This window comes from Macrobrachium rosenbergii, chromosome 2, assembly GCF_040412425.1.
Source record: "Macrobrachium rosenbergii isolate ZJJX-2024 chromosome 2, ASM4041242v1, whole genome shotgun sequence".
NCBI classification, from domain to species: Eukaryota; Metazoa; Arthropoda; class Malacostraca; order Decapoda; family Palaemonidae; genus Macrobrachium; species Macrobrachium rosenbergii.
This window is the reverse complement of record NC_089742.1, coordinates 36,888,205-36,905,515: the sequence shown is the minus strand read 5'-3', so window position 1 is coordinate 36,905,515 and position 17,311 is coordinate 36,888,205. Positions and strand designations below refer to the sequence as shown.

Genomic DNA, 17,311 nt, shown 5'->3' with positions numbered 1-17,311 from the left:
CACTAGGGACTGCATGGAAAAAACTGTGGCCATCAATAATCCAGCAAAGAGAGTTTGACGGCTTTGAAAATGACCTTGCCACCCCTCAAAATGACCCTGTCATTGAAGAAATTGTTGCAATAAGTCACTCCCTGGGGTTGGAGGTGGACATAAGTGATGTTAAGGAATTGGTAAAGGAGCACAGTGTTGAGCTAACAACTGAAGAGTTACAGGAGTTGGATCAAGCCAACCTGAGGGGTGAAAAGGAAGCACAATCTGAGGAAGGGAGGGGAACGTGACTCGAGAGAGATTCCTACAACAGACATTCAGGAGATGCTTTTGTACTGGCAGAAAGCAACAACTTTTTTAGAAGCAAATCACCCCGACAAGGAATTGATTTTCAGGTGCATTAACTATGCAAATGACATGGGCATCTCCATCTCCTACTTCAAGAACCTTCTCAAAGGAAGGCAAAGGCAGACGACCTTGGATGCATTTGTTAAAAAGAACAAAATTAAATGAGCCAGAAGTAGGGTTCACTGAAGGTGATCCCAGCAAGCCACAACTGGGTCCTAGTGGTTTGCAACGAACAGAGAAAATCTCGTGAACTTCCGATACCTGAAGTTCTCATGGAAACTGATGAGTCACCTTCAAACACTAATCCCCTCCCCTTCTCCTCTTCCCTCTCCCTCCATCACCACAAGCCCAAGATGTCAACTCTGAAGGTAATGTGCAGGATTAAATGTTTACTTTTGAATTTAACAATGTTTTACCATGCTTTTTTTTGTTATCTTTTTTTATTTCATAACCTGTTCCCCCTTCATATGAACTTACAAATGACATTTTCTATTGTACCGTTTCCACCTTTTCCAGGTTATTATAACATTACCGTACAATACAGTAATTTGACCTTTTTCAACAGTTATCTAGTGCTGAATACAGCATTACTTCAGTGTATTCATGTATTTCTCAGTCAATACTACTTATGTCACCAAAAGCTCAATTACTGTGTCTAAAAATGTTTTTTATGGGGGTTAATTTGGGACCGGAAAACCAATTAATCCCTTCCCCATTATTCCTTATGGGAAGCATTTGTACCCACGAGCTCTTCCAACCAATCATGGTTGTGGGTACAGGTAACACTGTATATGATACGCTATACTGCTCTGGAATTGGCATATACCTCCAAGCTGACTGTGCTAGAAGTGTCAGCCACTACTGTTAATCCGTCAAGCAATTCCCACAATAGTACACAACATTAAATTACTTTCTCATGCAAATGACAACTAATACAACCAATACATTAAAGTATTATTAGCAAAACACATACCAAGGATAACCCTTTTGTGTCAATACTGATAGTTACAGACTTAAGATTTGCTACCCAAATTCATAGCTTGTTTGCTCTGAAGGCTGGTTAAGTAACATTTGCATAGCTGTTATGATTCTTGAGACAGAGTATTTATATAACCTCATGTACTGGTACAGTATTTAGTTATCAGAACAATATCGTTGTTCTAACTTGAACTTATTACATTTACCCTAAAATACAATAGGAAAACCTTACCAGGATCTGATCTGTACCATGATGTCCACAACAGGGAGGGAAGGCAGTTGAAGCTACTGATTCTTATTAACTACATCCAACAAATTGTACAATAACTTCTTGGCTCATTGCAGAGAACAGTTACCATCAACCTCTTCTCTCTCACACGTAAGATTTTTTTTTTTTTTTTTTTGTATGCTGTTAAAGATACTCGCGAAGGTTAACAGCAATCACTGTCATCTGTACCAACTTCAGTACACCCCTTCTCCAAGCTTCAGTCCTGAAAAAGCATATCCTTCATTACTGTTGCATCATACAGTATGTTGAAATGTGGTATTTTTCAAAGAATACAGATCCTGTATTTTACCAAAATATTGTGTCATGCACTTGCTGAAATGTGATATTCTCCAAAGAATACAGACCCTGTATTTTACCAAAATATTCTATTTGGGTAGAAATTTTAAATAGCTCCTATGAACAAAAACCAGGTGATAACTTTCAAGCCTAACAGCTGGAAAAAAATTGTATCATTTGAGCTTAACATCTGCCTATTATAAAAAAAATTGAAAAATATAACTTCACACATTTAACAAAAATTGTATGTCTGAAGACATGAACACACTATCCAAACCTTATAATAGAGTAGTATAAATTAAACCAAGCAATTTTCCTAGACTGCAATAGGGAAGCCTGAAGGTTTTTCCTTGAGTAAAAAAAACTGGAGCAAGGTCAATTAGTTGGAAATAAATTGTTCATCTGGGGAATGAAGGGACACTCCTAAGAATCTTTGAAACCACGTAGAATGCTGTCCAAGGCACAATGTAGCAGTGTTCCTGATGTGGTGGTGATATGCTTATAAAACCTCAAGAAAAACAAATAGCAGTGGCAAAAAAGGGGACTGGCTACAAGTAAATTTGGAAGTGCAGTCTGACATACCCTAAAAGGCAATGATAATTAAATTAACTTCAAAAATTGTATAAGGTTCTGTCGCACGGAATTACTATAAACTACAAAGGTAATAGCAATTAAAATGAAATTTAAAAATGTGAAAAGTTCCTTCACACTAAACCATTATAACATACCCAATAACTCATGGTAACATGAACTGCCAATTTGGGTCAAATAGGTATTTCATGTGTACTAGTACAGTAACTAGCCAGCCGACCAAAGCAGTTGCTGAATCGGATAATAATGCATTCTAAATTCTTAAGTATTACTGTAGGACTTTCTGAACGTGTTGAAACTAAGCTAGTGTCAGATAATGCTGCAACAAAACAGTCATCCAAACATCACATGTAGAACTTGAAATAATTAGCTAAAGATAACAAAGGTGATTAGGAGATAACCAACAGTTTTGCTCTGGAAAAAGTAGTGACAGGCATCAGACATCACTACAATGAAATCACTCTACTTCATCTAAAACAAGACTATCAAAAACATTTACTAAGAAATATTTAAACACTTCAAGCAAATATTTTCACAGTCTACCAATCAAGAGTTCCTAGTACCACTTTGGTTCCTACCTGAATGTATTAATCATGCATGAAAAAAAGTAGATAACTGTTACCAATGCTGTTTGGTAATGAGAGTCAATGTCTTAGCCTTGTCACTAACAAGAACATTACTGATGCCTCTCTATCACTTTGAATTACTTTATATCCAATTAAACTCTGAGAGCACTGAACAATAACTTCTTGAATGGTTGCAGAGGAGCAACTAGTCCTAAAAGATAAGACTTCCTGTCTACCATGCTGCACAACATGCAGTCAAATGTCACTGTGACTCCTGCAGTTTTTGGGGGTGTCACAAAAATTCAAGTCTTAAAAATAAATGTTTATTATATTTCTATAGTTTTTTTATTTTGTAGCTAAACTTCCACTACTAAAACTAAAATAGTTGCCTTCGGCTTGAGAGGCAAAATATTATTTTATTATCATCATCATTATTTAGAAGATGAAACCAATTCATATGGAACAAGCCCACATGGGTCATTGACTTAAAATTCAAGCTTCCAAAGAATATGGTGTTCATTAGGAAGAAGTATGAGGTGGTAAAAGGAAATACAGAAAGAAGAGATCTCACTTATTAAAAAAGAAATCAAAATTAAAAAATAAATAAAAATGTATTAAAATGCAAGGACAACAGTATTAAGGTAGTAATGCATTGCACCTTCACTTGAACTTCTGAAGTTTTAATTGCACGACATCGTCTGGGAGGCTGTTCCACAGTCCAACAGGTGAGGAATAAAGGACCTCGGGAACCGAGAAGTTTGACAGTGAGGCACATTTACTGCATAATGGTGCCGCTGTTAAGTGAATCTGGTTGCTCTTGGCAGATAAAGGGGATCAGGGGGTCAACTGTGAATGTGAAAGATCTCTGTTGAAATACAACTCATGAAAAAGTGGCAAGAGACCATCCATCAATGGTCCAAGTCATATCTACTACTATTAGAAACAGAGACCTACCACCACAAACCACTCAATCTAAAAGAGATAAAATCTCTGGCAGAAGCAGACCTCCACACTGGAAAACATTACTTTAAAGTAAGGGGAGTATAAATGACCTAAAATAGGTTGCATTGATTTTATCATCGTTATAAATGTATGAGGCCTTACAAACAATAACTTTTGTGCTGCATTTGCTGAAACTTTCATCAGACGTTTCTCAAAAGTTAGATGTGAGTCAAAGGTTACACCAAGAATAGTTAAAGCTTGAGACTCATTCAGCAAAGTTTCATTCACCTGAAGGGGAGGATGGGGTGGGAAATCTGTGCTAGATCTGCTAATCAATAGTGTTTGCGTTTTACTGTAGTTCAGCCATAAATTATACCCCACCGACTACACCACTCCCTGATCCGGTCCATGTCCCAACTGAGGCTGAAGGCAGCTTCACTTCTCAAAAGTGGAGACTACTACACCCACAAGAGTTGCATCATCGGCAAACTGAACAATCTTGTTTTCCAGGCCAACAACCATGTCACTTGCACACACTAAAAACAACAGTGGACTAAGAACACTGCCCTGTGGAACTCCAGACACAACAGGTCTTGGTTCACTAAAAGATCCCACCTCACAGCAACTCCCCCAATGCTGCTGCTACCTTTAAGGAAATATTGAAGTAAACCTAAAAAACATATCCACCCACTCCAAGATTCTGAAGTTTATAAAACCTTTTCTCACCAAGACTTACCAATTTGAAAGCAGCAGTAAAATCTATCTGAATTTCTCTGCACAAACAAACCCCTTATCAAGGTTACCTTGCAAATGGCATGTCAAGTCTAAAAGAGCACTGCCTTTACCTAGCTGCTTCCTATATGCACACTGACTATCAACTAACAATCCTTTAGATTCAACATACTTATAGTGGCTTAAAAATAAGTTTTTCAGCAACTTTGGAGAGCACCGGGAGAATAGAGATTGGCCTGTAGTTATTGCAGTCTGCAGAAATGCCATTCTTTGGAACAGGCATTACCTGTACTGCACATTTTTACAAACATGCACACACACACAGTGTGTGCATATGTGTTAATACCTATTGGTTAAAGATTCAAATTAGCAGTATCTTTTTCTGAGAGAGGAGAGATTTCATCTTTGTCATCAACCTGTCCTACATACTTTTCGAAAAAACAATCAAGTGAACAAAAAATGCCTGATTGTACCCATCGGCAAGGGAACTCAAACCCAAGACCAAGGAAGGCCATGGTACAAGGCTACAGCACAGTCCAAGGTTGGAGAACAAGGTTTATTTAGAAACCTTCTCTTAGAAGGGTTGCCTAACAAGGCTAAAGAGTCCCCCCTACCCACTGGTTTGATTTCAGTGTCCTTCTAGCCGAGTTGTTTGCCAAGGATAAAGACACTCTTCCACTCTAAGAAAACAGTTACTGAATGTTTCCAGTAGCAAGTGATGGGTTCATGAACTTGAAAACAAAAAGCTTAAATCCATATTCTTTTTTCCCAATAAAATTTTGTGAAGGGATATTTTTAACCCACTTACAATTCAGTAAGATTAAAAAAATTAAATTTAAGACTTACCGGAGAATAAAAAAACTGATAATTGCAACAACCACCTGAAAGTTACATGTGACACCTTTACTCCAAAGAAACAAATGCATTACAGACACTTGAGGAGATCCAACTTTGGCACTGCTACTCCTCCTACCAATTGTCTTCATTTAGCTTACCTTTTATTTTAGTTCTGGAATGACTAAAATGGTCTTACTGAAGGTATAAAATTCTTAATTACATTTATGTCTTATTAAATAAAAATAAATTTTCACTCTTCTTAGACACCAACAACTTCAAATCCAAAAACTGATTTATATCTATTTTCAGTACACAGTACAGTATATGAAATATCTACAGACACATTAAAAGAAAAAAAAAAAAAAAAGAGTAAATAACCATATAGTAAAATTATGATGAAAAACACTTAAGCAAAATAACTAGCAATAAGCCAAAATGGTTCACTGAGAAAGAAATGGATCTATAATCTTTAGAGTGATAACAGTTCGGGTAGTCTGCTTACAGACTTCTCACTAGTTACCAAAGCTCTTGGTCACTTGGATTCCACAAGATATCCAAACCTTACCAATATTGGGACATGATATACACACCTTATCAATATCCAAACAATTATACCTATGCTCAAATCTTACAAGAATAGTTCTGGTCTTCATTACATCAATATGTCAATGAATGGCGTCAATGCTGTTTACTGTCACAGGCGCTACTGCCTTTGATCAACTTGTATTAAGTCGTGCTTCCTTCATAACTGTGCCCTGAAACAGAAGTGTATCTTAAATATCTATAACGAATTAAGGTCTTACACATATAATACTGAGTACAGTATTGTACATACATACAAAATTTTGGCGACACATCCAGGCAACTGATGAAACAATACCCAGTATTCCTTGAAAATTACAAGGCAAAACCAGCTGATTAATGAAATTAATTCCTGGAGTTCATGATGTCCTTGAATTTAATAAATTCTAAAACAAATAAGCTAAATCTTACTTCTCTGCCATAAAAACCTTGATAAGCCTTCTGGTATACAGTGCAAATTTCAGAAACCTAAACGTTAATAATCTAATACATAAAAAATATTAATTTAAAAAATATATAACACTTAGTTTTAGCCAATTCCAAGCATCACTTAGTAGATGCTTCTCAATAGGTAAAACTAGCATACCATTCAAAGCTGACTTAACCATACCACTGTCAAAACACTACTAATCATACCATGAAGCTCATGGAAGAGGCTGCATAAGAAAATACTCCTGTGAAATTATTGAAACAAAGCTGCAAAAGGTACAATTTTTCCAAGTGGCTGCACTTATCAACAATGTAAGACTCCTCAAGAGAACTTGAAAAGCTAGGCAATGTTGGTTAATAGTTGCCGTTAGTGGGGGTCAGTATCTTGGCTTGACCTTAATCATTGTACATCAGCAAGCAGAGATGTCGTGACACTGCACAGGTACTGCACCATCAATATGTTATGTGGTTTCTACATTTTTGGAATCATATATTGCACTCTTTATTACCAAGGGAAACAAGATTAAATGCTGGGAACAAATTCGACTTCAATTTCAAAACTGCTGACTACACACCTACTAGGCCAAACTAAGTCTGCTTAGATGGGTAGCTTTTTGTATTTCAGTTCAAGGGAGTATAAATTAGCTCACTAAGAGCTGTACCAACTGTAACCTAAAGTATATTTGCACACTAAAGGCATATGAAAATGCAGATCAAGTATTGCTTGTAGCTTCCAAGCCCTAATTTGCAAGACTTATTAACAAGATAATGTATATACACCGTGGTTTACTCATAAGGAGATAAACATCTCACAGTAATAAGGCTTCTCGGTATCATACGTAGGGGGTGGGAAGAAAAGCAGATATGACAGAAATACCCAAGACATTTCAAAGAGTTAAAATGAACTTTTCAATGCCCATAGGACAGTGTGATGAGATATACAGGAAGCAGTCAACACTAGTAAATATGCAAAAACTTATCTTTTAAAAAAAAGCTAGCCTGATTGCAAGGCCCAATCTTTAAAAAAAATTTATCATCATTCCAAAGGTAATATAACCTAATGAAAAATATTGACAGTGATGCTCATGATCATACTCGTGAAGGGAGAGCCAACATCACAACAAGTGTAGGGGAAGGGCTACTACCACTGACAACTAAGTGCATTACTGAATTAGAGTACATCTAACAATGCAATTGTTGTGCTCCTTCTGCAGAATTATAGAGCTTTTAATATACAGTAGTCATAACACGTGACAAAGTTGTTGATGAAAAGCTAGTATAAACTTGAAAAATATTTGGCAATTCTTTGGCTGAAGATCACAACTGACCAAGAAAAATTACACAGTTCTTTGGCTGGAGATCACAATTGACCGAGAAAAAATAAAAATGCAATACTTTCCAGTCATACCTGAAGGGTTGGAAGGAAATGGTCATTAAGAGAAAAGATCAGAAAAAAATGTAGGAAGGTCTTGGTTCATTAAAGATCCCATCCACAGTAACTCGCTCCCGCCTACCTTTAAGGAAATCTTGAAGTAATCCTAAAACATATCCACCCACTCCAAGATTCTGAAGTTTATAAGGGCCTTGTGACTTAACAAATCGAAAGCAGCAGTAAAATCTATCTGAATTACTCTGCACTCAAAACCCTTATCAAGGTTACCTTGCAAATGGCATGTCAAGTCTAAAAGAGCATCGCAGGTACCTAGCTGCTTCCTATATGCAAAGTTCTGGCTAAGAGGAAGACGTAGTATGGGAAGGCCAAAACTGAGGAGAATGGACTGATTACTTGATTTTTTGAAGCAACAGTTTAACAGGTGAGGAGGTACATGACCTAGCAAGACAGAACTACAGTACCTGGTCAGAAACAAACCCACACGGCATAAAAGGAGGGAAGTAACCACATGAAAACAAAATGCTACCTTGCATACAATATAGAGCCTACAGTGAAAAATAAATTTTGGAAAAAGTAAGAGGGGTTAAATTGGTTTTTTATTAACTAGTTTTTTCATATGATGATGCATGTCTCTTTTTGGATCACATAGTCAATTAATCAACACTAGGCCACTCACAGAAAGGCTATGGTAAATTAACCTAAACATGGACGGCTAAGACAGAAAGTGATTGTGTTGCAATAGTCCATCACATCAATAAGAAGTCCAACACCCCATTCAACCAAATACCATAGGTTTTTGTTAGACTGGCATACAGAATGTTTGTCCAATTCCCCAATGGATTTTTGTTTGACTGCCATTCCAGTCAATACCATTAAGCCATAAAAATATTTTCCACTAAATATTTAATTAAATAAATTTTACTTTTGCAATTAGCCTAATGAACAATATACGTGCAGTAAACAGAAAAATTAGCCAAGGTAACTTAGGTAGACTGAATTGTTAATTTCAGTGTACCTAAGCAACGCATCTGTAACTTGCCATTATACCTACATATGAGCAATTATAATTATCGTAGTCTGCAGGAAATTTGATGGTACACACACATAATCACTCTCCAGCTTATAAAAACTTCCGTGTCCAGATAACTCACATGCTCTGGTTACTGTGTGTCAGTGAATATGCCACTTTTTTTTTTTTTTTTTTAATAAAAGTTAAACCTTTTACTTTGCAGAGACCTTGTAAATCCTTTTCCCTATTACAAATGGCTTCAAAGAAGGCAATCATAGTTGTCATTTAAGAGTAAATTTTGTTATTTTCAACATAGCTTTTGCCTATCATAACATAACAGGAATTAAATGATGGCACCCCAGTCGCTGACATACCAGCTGGCCCATGAATTTAACTAATGGTACATCATAATTTTGATAAAAAGGCTAGGGGATAACACAAACACCTGCTGGTAATAGTGCTCAAGAGTAGTGTACGTTAAGCCTATTTCCATAGGCCTCATCACATTTAAGAGCAGATCCATATTCCAACAAGGATGCATCCTAACTCAACTTTCCCTTACCCTAAGCTGTCCTACGGTCATGAACAAAGGGGGGCATCTCTTGACCTGATGGTAAAATTGGTAAATCTAAGTAATAGACACACGGTGGGTATTTAGCGAGAAATGGTGTTCTTATAGTATTTTGGTTGCTTATTTACAATTTAACATTTTTGGGGGGTTAAATGTAATTAACCTGTAATTAACCCCGGAAGTCCACCCAACAAGGGGTTTCCATAAGCGATCTTCACAAGACAGAGCAGGGGTTTGTCTGTTTGGAACGGTTCATATCCCGTCCGGCAAGTGCAATAACTTGTTAACGTTGGGGTACCCTCCCCCCCAAGCCATTACTAAACATGGCGAAGGGACATTCCATTTGGCCGACAACAAACAAATGCACTGCCAGTATCAGAAGCCCTAAAAGTGTAGAAAAAAAACCAGTTTCCAAGGTAAAAACAGGCATGGAGCTAATACTTAGAATTACCGTAAAATTTTATAAGTTGCCACTATGACTCCAGCCAGCCATTTTTGTATACAAAACCATTTTGAGTTTTTCATGCAGAAATGGCTAGGAAATGATGGTGCACTACAAGAACCTAAAAATACCAACCTAAAGTAACCTAGGGGTGTTTACTGGTTACAATTTTGCCGTATTAGCTTTGGAAGGGGGGTGGGCGCCGGTTTTGTCTTATGTTGTAATTTGATTATATATATAATTTTTTATTTATCATTTGCACAGAGTGTTTATGGGGCTCAAAATAACGAGAATGAAGTGCTCTTTTCAAAAATGTAATTACAATTTCATATCAGTATTGACAATTTATAAAATAATACAGACTTGACATCAGGCACATCCGGATGACATCTGCGTTGCTATTCTGCACCATTACCCACCTGTTTAGGTTAGGCTGGAAGCCTAGACTATCCTAGGTTAACTAAAAAAAAAAAAAAAAAGTGGCATAGGCTAAGCTAACCAATTCCAACTTACCATAGAAGTTAAGTACACCGGTTAGGCTAGTCTCTGCAAGAGTTATTTTAACAAACCTTTCATACAACATACCATTTCAAGTTCAGTTTCAGAGATTTATTGAATACAAGCAGGAGAGTGAAAAACCTTGCTAAATCACAGGCACAGAACTATGACTATAATCAAGCGTATTTGTTAAGTGTTAATCCGGTAAGTTTTTATTCTTACACCTATAAACAAAAGTAAAGCTTCCTTACCTTCCATTATATCACAGTTCTGACATGGCCTTTGTCAACAATAGTTAAACAGGTACAACAATTTACAAAGAAACACCTGGCGTACAGAGCGTGGTCGCCTACCATCAATGTCTAACAGAAAATGGCATCCAAACTTGGTAGTAAATCTTCCATATAATCATTTTCCTTTGATCAGTAATTGAATGAAATGTATAAATTTGCAATTGGAATATATAACAACAATGGTGGAAGTGTACTTGAATTAACTAAATATATCCAAATTTTAGAACCGTGATTAGTCAACAGTAACGGTAAAAGATATATAAAACGTGTCCACGAGGTTGTAAATTTTCTTTCCTACACCACGCTTTTTAGTAGATAGAATACATGAATTTATTAGCGTAATAGATTGCTAAATTTGTGACTCCAAAAAAACAATACTCATCTACTTATTTACCAGAATTGATAACAATAAGGAAACGCTATATCGATTACTAAAAACTGCAATACGCGATCTAGTAATTTCTATGATTAGTGGTAAAAAAGAATAACTGGCAACTTCAATAGTTTAAAGAATTACTGGCACTATATATTTCAAAATAAAAGCTATGCTAAAAACTATGATTAGTTTGCAAAAATATTAAAAATATATTACAAATTTTGAAAATTAATAATAAACTGTTTTAAACATTTTTAAAACATGTTTTTGCCTTTAAAAATCGAACTAAAGTTAAAATACAACCTAACATTTCTTGAAAGACGTTGTGGCAATACATGAGGAAAACCGCACCTAACGAAAGTTTTGGCAGCTGCTTGCTAAGATAAATAGATAAATGAATAAAATAAATATTAAGTCACTTTTCTCGTTCTCTATCAACTTTATACTGTAAACAACAGAACCATCACTTTGCTCATTGCTCTACAGAAATCGGCCTCCTTAACAATAACCAGTTAACCTCATTATGCTAAAAATGAGTCTTGGCTTCTAAGCAATCCATCATCCCAAACTCCTTATATTGTTTGCAAGCTTCCAAACAATGAACTTTGGCACGAAGTAGCTAACACACTATCCGATGATCTCATTAGAACATGACCTCAATGGAAAAGATACGGTGTAAAAGAAAAAAAAAAACTTTGGGTGGCGTTCCCTTGAACCGCCAAGAAGACTCTTCGATTTTATTATTCTTACTTAAATGGTAAACCGCATCGTGCATAATGCATTAAGCAGGGCTGTACATTACATTTAAATCTACCGATGGTTCTAGGCTTCTGTGGCTTGTCTATGAAAAGTGACGTCATATAAAGCAGTCTAAAGGACGTTCTGTCTCTTGTTATTGTTTATGAATAACGCAAACGTCTGCTTTCGCTTTGAATGAGCCGTAATAATGGTTGACGTGTCATAATCAGTAAAAACAAATTTTTGCCTCTTTGTAAGTGAGAATAAAGGAAGCCAACTAAGAAACAAAATCGGTAAAACGTAAACGATTTGTCGTTTTGTGTCATTATTGTTGTCTAGAATAATTTTGTAACATTTATGTTTGAGGTTTCTTATGGAAAATTGTTTGGTAAGCAATGACAGTTCGTTATTGTGACTTTATTTTATCTCCCCATACTATTACGTGACCGTAATGCAAGAAGATTAATGAAGATTTAATCACCAGCAATTGCAAGGTGGCGCATTTTTTCATCTTATTTATCGACATACTAAGTAATGATATGAATGAATAGTATATTATTTAATATATTTTTCTAATGTTAGAGGTATGCTATGGACGGCGCATTAAATTAGACGTTACTATTTATATTCGTAGTAGGCATGAGCTTGAACACGACGGCAGGCAAAAATATGAAACGGTTGATAATTCATTATATTTCTTCGTCCATTTTGACACATACAGTCGTATTCTCTAATTTAATATTTGGTATATGAGTCATGTGATGATTCATCATTCTCTGTGATGCACGCGCTTTTTAATCATCGTGACGTCACTTGGAACTGGCTATAAGACTGCTTCTTTACATCAGTGGTGGGCCAAATTTTACATCATTGCGATAGCCAAAGTAATACTGTTTTATGGGACATATTTACGTAAACGTTCTATGCTTATTCATCAAAAAATGAAATTAACATTTATGAAAAAAGTTGAAACATATCCCAAAAAACATTGCTTACTGTTCTATGACTTTGCCAGATTGAAATTTTCATGACGCCATCATGAATTGTGCACATTTTTTTATTGTTTAATTTAAATGGTTGGCGACAACATATTCACTATGGTAGGCAAAGGTTTAAACCTTGCTTGAAATTTTATTTTTTAAATATATGAACACTTTCTTTATCATCAGTGCCATAGGTATAGTTGATCAATCATACTAACCTTTCCACGTTGTATAAAAACCGATGAATCTAAGACTTCGCTGGATTTCTGGGCTGTTTGACGTCATCTGAAACTGCCAAAAGGATGGCGTTGCTGAAGTAAGGGCTCCATGGATCCCGGAGTTAGGACCTAATTACAAGAGAACCCAATACGGGTTGCTATGTAAAAGCAATATAAAAATGAGGGTACATTAATATATAATAGTCGGCGTTTCATAGATAATACATTATTTACTGGTGCCTGAATTTTGAATGGTTTCCTGTTTTCATAGCGGCCTGTGAAAGGATTTTCTTTGCTCTACTTTGGCTACACTTAAGATGGCGGGACGATCGTCGTCATGTGACGTCATCTGAAACAGTTTAAAAGACGTTTTCTTTGATTTTATTACCGTTTATATCTGTGGTAGGCAACATGCTACCCAATATGGTAGGCAAAGTCTTATCGCTTCGACAGAATTATCATTTCATAATACGCTCGAAGCCTCTCCTTTATAACGAGCTGATGTCAAAATATATGAATAAATTGACTTGGAAAACATAACAAACTACCAATAATCCTAAGGCTTTGAAGACTTTCTAAGCATCGTGACGTCATCTTAAACTATTGAGAAGTTTGCTTTGTTAGTATTTATGCCAGTGGTAGGCAAGAAGTATCACGCAGGCAAAGGCTTGTAAATCTACTTGAAATTTTAATGCCTTTTACATATGATTCATTTTTATTAAAAACGCCAGTACTGTATCTTATAGGCTCACTGACATTTCGACCATCACAAAATAACCGACGGATCTTAGCCGAATTTTTGGCCATCGTGACGTCATCTGCAACTGTCTAAAAACTGATGATTGTCAGCCAAAGGACTCTTAAGTAACCACTCCATGGATTACAAACTTACTAACTTATAACAGGAGAATGTATAGTAATTTATTTTTTAAAAGTGATAAAAAATTAAGATACTGGATGAATACAGCAGAATGATTAAATCATTCTAATCTTTGACTATTGATGACTGAACAATTTATCATTTCCACAGTTTTAAGAAGTCGCTCAAGGGATTTCCTCACTCGGCTTTGGCTACACTTAAGAGGGCGGGAACTACCGAAGACGAGGGAAGCAGGTTGCCATACATAATGCATATATAGAATTGACATTTCATTAAGTGCAAAACACTGCCTCCCCTTCATTTATCGCTAGGAGATTTATTAGATTTTCCAGGTCTGTGTGTTTTATTAACCCGAAACTTTCTGAAAACCCACGTCCGGAGTCATTTCATCACTTTTAAGGAAGTCTATGTTGCCTGTTCTTATAAGAAAACACCGTTTTTAAAAGATTCGCTAGTGACCTTTGCAATAAATAGTGAAAATAGCCATAATTAAACGTAACTGGGCAACTTATTAATGACCACTTGAAGCAAATACGATGAAAATTCATTGAATATAAGAGTGGAGTCCAGGTTGCAATACATCAAGGGAATTGTGAATATTTTGCTAAAAGCACTAAGCTATGCTAATGCTCTTCGAGACCCACACCAAGTAAACTTGGTGTATTGGCAAACGCTGGCATGTCTGCAACGAGTCAATACCATTAACGGATTTCCTAAGAAAAATCAATTATCTGGTCTAGCAGACAGTCGAGGCTTTTATATTTGTTCTTGATCTGCCTTACCAGAAGAGAAAACAAACGACAGCTTGAATATATATATATATATATATATATATATATATATATATATATATATATATATATATATATATATATATATATAAATCATTGCTGTTAACTTTCCTCATTTTCCTATTATCTGCTTGAATTTCGAGCTTCGTCATAAGAACGCTTTGAATACAGCCCCTGTATACACTGCTAAGCAGGTGAAGTAAGCTGTTGTACCTTTAGACAAAGTATATGGCTTAGGCCTTTATGGTTTATATTAGTGATATGCAAAAGACTTTGTAAAAAAAACCACCGAGTTATTCCTTTCTTTGAATAACCTATAACATAAAAACAAATTTTTTATTTTGATAGAACTTGATTTATGAATTGTTTGTATATTCGCCATTCTTTCAAGGATCTGTAGGTTTCCCCAATCATTTTGACGTCATTTGAAACACCCTGAAAGACGTTTTCTTTGGTGTTTTATTATTATCATTGACACCTGTGGTAGGCAACACTTTACCTACGCGCGTAAGCAAAACCTTCTACTAGTTTTGATGGACGCTATCATTTGCTAATACTTATTATCAAGAAACGTAAATATTCTGATTTATTAATAAATTAACTTGAATAGCACTGCAAACTACCGACAATCCTAAGACAGCGACTGCTCTCTAAGCATCGTGACGTCATCATAAACTGTTCAAAATGTTTTCTTCGACTCGTTGTTTATGAAGGTGGTAGGCAAGAACTTGTAACACACCAGGCAAAGGCTTTTAACTTTGCTCGATGTTTGAATTCCTTATATGTAGGAATCCTTTTTATAAAAAAAAAAAACTGCCAATGTTGTATTGTAAGACAAAACTAACATTTGTCACATCACATAATTACAACCGAATCGAAGAACTAAACGAATTTTTAGGCACCGTGACGTCACCTGAAACTGTCTAAAGAATGATGCGTGTCAGGCAAAGGACTCTGAAGTAAGCACTCCGTGGATAACAAAGTTACTGACCCATAACAAGAGAGTGTATTGTAATTTATTAAAATAACGTAGTGAAAAATTGCGATACGGAAAGCATACAGTAGTTAATGATCAACTGATTAAAAATTTCCACATACTGGTGTCCGAACAACTGATGTTTTCACACATTTGAGAAGCCACTCAAAGAATTTCCTCACTCATTTTTGGGTACATTAAAGAAGGCGGGTATTTTCGAAGACAACGAAAGCAGGATTACCATAAAATATACAGAATCGGCTGTTCATTGATTGCAAAAGGCACCTCCCATTTACTTTAACATTTAAAGATTCAAGAGATTTTACAGAAATGTACGTTTTATTAACCCGAAACTTACTTAAAAGCCAAGTCTTGCGCATTTCATCTTTTCCCCGGAGTCTGCAAGGCAGTACTTGAGAAACTTTTTCATGAATATTTGAAGCACAAAGCTATGGAAACCAACGATGAACATATTAGTCCCAGTCCATTCTGCGGTAAATCGAGGAAATTGTTCACTTTTGGATAAAACCGCCAAATTATGCAAAAGTTGTTTGAGACTTACTAAGTGAACTTGACGACTTTGTGAAAGTTGGTTTTTAAGCAACTGAGTCAGTGTTATTAATGGCAACAGATTTTCTAAGAAAAATAAATAATCGCGTCAAGCAGGTAGCGGGAGTTTCAATATTTGCTGTATCACTCGCTTTCATTAAACGATAGAAGAAGTAACAGTTTATAATGTAAATATTAGTGTTCTAACTCTCATTTTCCAACAAGCGAAAGCGCGCATGTGTGCCGAGTATATACCTGAAGTTCCAGCTTCATAAACTATGATCGTTTCGAATAATCCCAGTATGGATTGCTATAGAAGGTAAAATAAAAGTTCTCTCTTGATAACGAGCAGTCAAGTTACTTCTGCTTACACATTCTGGGCAAAGTAATACGTCAGCCGTTCTTGTTTATATAGGTGGTACGCAAAAGGTCTAGCAAGCGAAGATCTACTGCTTGATGGATCACTGATTTATTTCCTACTCTGTCCAGTCTTTAAGTCACAAATTAATTTTGTATTCTGATATCGTTTCAGTTAAGGATTGACCGGCTCTCTAATCTTCCTGACGTCAACTGAAGCGGACAAAAAGAAGTTTTCTTTGGTGGTATCATTATCTACATCCGCGTTAGGCAACATCTTACCCAATAAAGTAGGCAAAATCGTATCCTCTGACGCACAATATCATTTACCTATAAGTTTGAATCCACTCATTCATAAAATGCAAATGTGGTGATTTAGAATGAATTTACTTGAATAGTTTTACAAACTACCGACAATCATAAGACTTAGAAGGCTTCCTAGGCGTCGTGACGTCATCCTGGACTGTTTATAAAAAGCTTGCGTCATCTTTGTTATTGTTGATAAAAGTGGTAGGCAAGAATTCAGGGATCACGGTGGGCAAAGTCTAGTAACTTTTCTTGATATTTTAGTTCCGTATATTTATGGGTAATTTTTATTTTTAAAATATACCAGTACTGTTATTTTATAAGCACATTAACATTTGTACCATCTCAAAGTAAGCACGAATCTAAAAATTAA

At 35.8% G+C, this 17,311-nt stretch overlaps 1 long non-coding RNA gene across 9 annotated transcripts in view; it reads right to left on the bottom strand.

Annotated features, from left to right (window-relative positions):
• The window catches only part of LOC136845092 (uncharacterized), a 35,255-nt gene that overhangs the window by 3,635 nt on the left and 14,309 nt on the right, over nt 1-17,311 (bottom strand). For 4 of the 9 annotated variants that reach the window (XR_010855066.1, XR_010855067.1, XR_010855072.1 and 1 more), the window contains 3 exons: nt 13,080-13,208; nt 6,138-6,302; nt 1,547-1,805 (listed from right to left, as the gene is read on the bottom strand). This is a non-coding gene — a long non-coding RNA (uncharacterized lncRNA). Of the gene's footprint in view, nt 1-1,546; nt 1,806-6,137; nt 6,303-10,722; nt 11,029-13,079; nt 13,209-17,311 lie in introns of those variants that run through there. The other 5 variants (XR_010855081.1, XR_010855076.1, XR_010855069.1 and 2 more) reach the window with 5 other exon arrangements.